Raw genomic sequence first — 6325 nt, 5'->3', positions numbered from 1 at the left:
CCTCATCATGCACCAGCGCATCCACACTGGGGAGAGGCCCTACATGTGCCCCACTTGTGGGAAGACGTTTCACAGCAGCTCAAATCTCCTCCTGCATGAGCGGATTCACTCCGAGGAGAGGCGTTTCCTCTGCCCTGACTGTGGCAAGGGCTTCAAGCAAAACTCCACTCTTGTCAGCCACCAACGCATCCACACTGGGGAGAGGCCCTACTTGTGTCCCCAGTGTGGGAAGAGCTTCACCTGGAGCTCTGACTTGACCAAACACCAACGGAGGCACCAGTAAGGGAAGTCCTGAAAATTCTCCAGCTGCAGGAAGAGCTTTGTGCACTGATCCAGTTTAATCCCCCATTGGAGGACAATGTTGGGAAGAGCCCTGGTGATCCATGTTCCCTGTGATCCATGCTGGGAAGACACCTGTCCCTTTTCTTGCCCCTACCAATGACCTGATGTGGGATTGAAGAACATGAGGGTCTGGCCATGGCCCTGTCACTACATTCACTCCCACCTCAGGTCATTGCCGGGGCAGAAAAGGGACTCTCTCTGTCTTTCCCTGAGGAGACGGGTGTCCTTTCCATGCAGGAGGAAACACGTGGATAGGAAGATACAATTGATGGTGATGTAGTTTTCCCTGTAAATAGTTTTTCTTATCCCTTCTGTTGTCAATTTTTTTTCTATTCCTGTTTGTTCCTCATCTCGTTGCTATTCCCAGTAAATTGTTCTTATCCCAGCCTGGGATCTTTCCCTTTTTTCATTCAATGGAAGGTGGGAGGGCAATGAGTGCATGCAAGGTTTTAGCGGGAGCAGGAAATTGAGAAATGCCATTCCTGAACCCCGGCCTGTGGAAACCGAGCATCCCAGCTGGTGCCAGCCCTGGTAGCCAAGGCAGCAGCCTTGGGAGCGGGTCCCTGGCTGGGGCTGAGGGAACCTCTTCACTCTGGTGCCCAGGGACAGGAGTGGAGGGAGCGGCTGCAGCTGAGTCGGGGCAGGCTGAGGTTGGATCTCAGGAAAAGGTTTTTGCCCAGAGGCTGCTGGGGCACTGCCCAGGATCCCCAGGGAAGGGTCACAGCTCCAGGGCTCTCTGAGCTCCAGCAGCGTTTGGACAGCGCTGCCAGGCCCAGGCTGGCAGTGTTGGGGTGTCCTGTGCAGGGCCAGCAGTTGGACTCGTGGATCCTGATGGGTCCCTCCCAGCTCAGCCAATTCTGTGGTTCTGGGATCCATGACCCTGGGGATGGGAGTGCCAATGGTTGCCATGGCAACGGGCTCCAGGCCTGAGCTGGTGTCCATGGCAACCACCCCTGGCATGGGGTCTCCATGGAGCTGCCCAGGGACTGACCATAGCAACAGGGGCTGGGGATGGTTGCCATGGAAACTGACCATAGCAACAGGGGCTGGGGATGGTTGCCATGGAAACTGACCATAGCAACAGGGGCTGGGGATGGTTTCCATGGGAACTGACCATAGCAACAGGGTTTCCTGGTGATGGTTGCCTTCTAAGGATGAGATTTGTCACAGGCCCTCAGAGGGGTTCCATGGGGACTTTCCAAGAGTCTCCAGGCTGTTCAAGAGCTGGAATGTCACACACAGAGACAGGGGCTCCATGGAGCCCTCCCAAGGGTTTCTGGGGATGGCAAAGAGCCGTGTGGTCAGAGGCAGTCACAGCCATTCCATGGTGACATCCCAGGGCACCTTGGGCTGCAAAGGCACCAATCTGTCACAGGCACTCACGGGGGCTCCACAGTGACATCCCAGGAGTCCCCAGGCTGCCAAAGAGCCGGGATGTCACACACACTCCTGTCATGTGCAGAGTGGGAGCTTCAGGCTAAAGCTTTATTTCATTATTGGAGAAACTCCTGCTGAGTCATGAGATGGAAAAATGACACCCAACAGCCACCATGGATCCTCAAACCCCTGCAGGGCCCCCAGACTTCTACAATTCCTTTTAAGAGAAGAGACTGGGGGTGACTGGATCCACACCCAGCCCCAGAATTTTTCAAAGGTTTATGTATAAATGATTGGACAGGTAGAATTGAACAATTTGTCAATGCAATTTTTCCTACAGGATTAATGATGGAATACCAGATATATTTATATAAATACAATCTGATCATGACTAGACAGTAAGCTCTTAACCAGAGTTATTTACTCCCCAGTCCAGAATCTATAACAATTATAGGATATTCTTCTCTAGGAAGCAATTTTGAAGTCAGCAGGGCCTTGCTGGAGTGGTTTGAGCCCATTGCAGGCAGAGCCTCCTGCTCCAGCAGGAACTGCCTTTCCTGTGCCAGGAGCAGGGCAGGTCCTGCTGCAGGAACAGCCCCAGGCCAGCCCCAGCACAGGGAAGGCCTCGGGCACAAGGGCAGAGTGCCGTGCTGGGAGCTGTGCCAGGGACAGCCCGAGGCACCACAGGCACCTTGGCAGCAGCAGCTGCTTGCAGGGCATGGCCAGAAGCCTCCCTTGGCACCCGGCCTGGTGGCCAGCGCTGCAGAACTGCTGCCTCAGGGCTCATTTCTGGCTGGGCTCTGAAAAGCCACTTCTGCTCCAGGAGCCTGACTGGGAAGCCATTGGCCCAGCACCTTGGGGACAAGATATTAACAACAAAACTCTTCATTCCAGCAGAGACAAGGCAGGGGCAGAGGAAAGGGGAGAGCCAGGCCCAGGGGACAGGGCTGCCATGGTGATGGCTGTGAGGTCACTGCCCTGCAGCAGCCTGGCTGCCCTCAGCAGACATTCTGGCCAGAACTGTTGTGAGGGCACCCAGCACATCCGAGAACCCACACAACAGGAATTCCATCCTTGGGGAGGGGAGGGGATTTCACTGGGTCAGGTTGCACACACTCCCTGATTTTTGAGCATTCCTGGGATGGGAAATCCACTTCTCTGGAAAAACATTTGCCATTTTGTGCCACTCTCATCACTGTAAATATTTCCTCCTTCTAACAAATTTAAATCCACTCTCATCCAGTTTAGAGATATTTACCATTGTTCTGTCACTGCTAGACTTGGGAGAAAATAACTTTGATAACTATTTTTCCATTTTCACAGACCTTGGGGAGGACCCAAATATCTCCCAAGATGGGGTTTGAAGGCTTCATCACATAACGAGCACGTAGAGGCTGCAGGCTCTGGGCTCAGTTGTGTGCAGACTGAGGACAGAACAGGAGTAGCCTGGGAAGGATTGAAGGGTGGTTCCACAGATGCTGGAGTTTTATTTCATTGTATAAAACAGCCAGAAAAGAAATAATGGCACCAAAGGTGTAGAGTGCCCCTGCCCAATGAGGTGGGAATTTTACCCAGACACAGCATCTGGCGAGAGCGTGACTTAAAGAAGATTCCACCCCTCCACGCTGTGGGGTGTGCCCCTGAAAGCCTGGGAAAAGACACTCTACCCTATATGATCAAATGAGGAATGGCCCCAGAATGTTCTTCTTTTTCTGTACCCTTATTGGCTTAAATTGTGCTGCAATGTCCCCAGTGTAGTTTTTTCCATTGATTGTCCTCCTCAATCCACCCCTTTGCAGTCTCCTGCTCCTCTTAATATTGGACTTTGATCCTAAACTCCATCCCACCCTGTAACATAAAAGTCTTGACCCTACCACCTCGTTTCTTGTGTATGTCCCTGGGAAAATGAAGAATCCTCAGTTTTCTAAAGCAAGACCTGTCCTGTTGCCTTCCTTTCCCTGTTGGTCATTGGTGTCTGCCTGAGGTCTGAGACTCTGGGGCCTGGGGCAGTTGTTGCGCCCTTTGCAGCGGCGGAACACAACAGTGCTTTCCTCCCTATGGAAAAAAGAACCGTCCTTATCTATGCAGAAATTGTGGGAATTGGGCTTCCAACTCCCAAATTCCCTATATCCAAGGGTTGCTTTCAGACAAAAGCTACCAGGAAAGAGAGGTCTGGTTGCCCTTGGCCTCTGATGTCTGCCTTTCATCGGCCCCTCAAACGCTGGTGTTCCGTGCTTTCCTTCCTATGGAAAGAACCATCCTCCTCCAAATGTCCATGTCTAAAATTGGGATTCCACCTATAAAATTCCCTATATTCAAGGGTTGCTCCCAGCCAAAATCTGCCAGTACCATCAAGTCTGGCTGGCCTTGGCCTCTGGTGGCTGCCCCTGCCACACTGGGGCTCAGTTCTTTCCTTCCCATGGAGATCACTGTGACACTGTGGGCACCTCATGGAACCAAGGGGATCATTGTGGCACCACTGGAGCCCATGGAACCAAGGGGCCATGGTGACACCGCGGGGCTTCATGGACCCAAAGACCATTATGACTCTGTGGGGCCTGATGGAACCATGGAGACCATTCCGACCCTTCAGGGCCTGGTGTCACCAAGGGGGCATTGTGACACCTCAGAGCCTCCTGGAAGCAAGGGACCATTGGGACACTGTGGGGCCCCATGGAAGCGAGGGAACATGGACCAGGTCTGGCTGGCTTGGCCTGCCAGGGGCCACCTGACAGGTCTGGCTGATCTTGGGATGCCAAAGGCTGCCTCTCATCAGCTCTGGGAGTACTGGGGCTCCGTGCTTTCCTTGCTTTGGAAAAGAACTGTCCCTCTCTTAACATACCCATTGTCAAAATTGGTACTCTCCATAAAAAATTTCCTATATGCAAGTGTATCTTGCAGAAAAAAATCTCCCAGTTCTGGCTGGCCATGTCCTCTGGTGATCATCTCTCATCCACCCAGGGAAACACTAGGGCTCTGTTCCTTTATTCCTATGGAAAAGAACTGGTCTCCATCTCCAGGAACCATGGCCAAAATTAGAATTCGCCTCCCAAATTCCATATATCCAAGGAGTGCTCCCAGACAAAAGTAGCCAGGACAGAGAGGTCTGGCTGGCTCTGTCCTCTGGTAATTTTCTTAGACCATGAGCTGAATATTTTCATTTCAAAACACCTTGGAGAGGGCCCAGAGATCTCCCAAGGAGGGGTTCTGAGGCCTCAGGCACATGGCCACTACATATGGACAAAGGAGCTCTGTGCTCTGTGCTGCTGTGGTGGTTTTGCATCACAGAAGTGATGTCCTGAGAGAAGCTGCTAGCAGTTTCCTGTGTGTCTGACAAAAACCAATCAGTAATTAGCTTTGAGAGCTGACAGTCTGTTAAAGCACTAAGGAAGCTGCAGACGCCTCTGTGCAGACACAAGTTAGAGATGAGAAAGCCTGGCTGGGTCTCTCTCCCTTCTGGCCCCACAGAGGTGCCGAGGCCGGCCCAGCCCCGTCTCGGCCGTGGGGCCGGGCGGCTCCTGCCGTGGGGCCGGGCCCCTTCCCAGGGAGCCGCCAGGCGCCATCGGCTGCCGGGCAGGGCAGGGGAGGCCGCGGGGCCGAGGCCGGGCCGTGGCTGCGGGTGCTGACATCTGGCCCTGCCGAGCCCTGCCCCGCCGCCAGCCCGGGCCCGGCCAGGATCCGCCGGGCCCCAGGAGCAGCCCCGGGCCGGGCCGGCTCGGCCAAGGCTCTGCCGCCCTTGGGCTTCGCCCGCAGCCGGCGGGCAGGGCAGGAGAAGCCATGGGCCCCGGCCGTGCTGCTGCTGGGCTCTGGCCTGGCTGCTGAGATCCTGGCCCTGCCCCAGCGCGGCCCAGCCTGACACAGCCCCAGCGCAGCCGCTGCAGAAACCTCCATGGCAAAACAGCTCCGGCCGCAAGCACCGAGCCCGGCCGGGCTCACGGAACCATCTGCAGCCCCGGGAGATATTGACTCTGCCAGTGCTGCCATCCTCCTCCAGTGAGAGAAAAGGACACAGGGCAGGCACACAGAGGAGCAACATGGACACACCGAGGGCAGGGAAGAGGAAGTTGAGTCCCAGATGGGAGGGATGAGGAGATGCCTTGATCTTGGGGCTGAAATCCCCTGGTAAAGCTGTGGAGAAGGATGTCACTGATGCATCAGACTATCTTTTTCCCTATAATGCATTGAAATTATGGGGAGATGACTTGTTTCAGCAAAGGCCTCCATGCTAAAGTGAGCAAATGTTGAAGTAGCTGTGATCTAATGAGAGGTTTGAACAGAGAAAGGGAGAACAGTGATGAGACCCTGTGCGCTCACGGAGAGAAGAAGACCTCTGTTCCCAGAGATGAAGATGATTTCAGAAACATATGAAGAGAACCTTTGCTCTTAAACAGCTCATCTTGAAACTAATACCCCATAACTTGGCCTGGCCCATAAACACAGCTGTGGGAAAAAGTGGGAAAAGATGGAAGGGAGTTCACGATTGCAGATTTCTCCAGGCCACTGCTATTTGTGAAAATGAAAACTCATGAGATAACTGTTTTCTTGTGGATAAGTCTCCATAACATTAACAAGAGGAACTTCTCTCCCTAAGTGAAGTGAAAAAAGA

This window comes from Lonchura striata, unplaced genomic scaffold, assembly GCF_046129695.1.
Source record: "Lonchura striata isolate bLonStr1 unplaced genomic scaffold, bLonStr1.mat Scaffold_99, whole genome shotgun sequence".
NCBI lineage: Eukaryota > Metazoa > Chordata > Aves > Passeriformes > Estrildidae > Lonchura > Lonchura striata.
The sequence above is the reverse complement of the archived record's forward strand: the minus strand, read 5'-3'. Positions refer to the sequence as shown.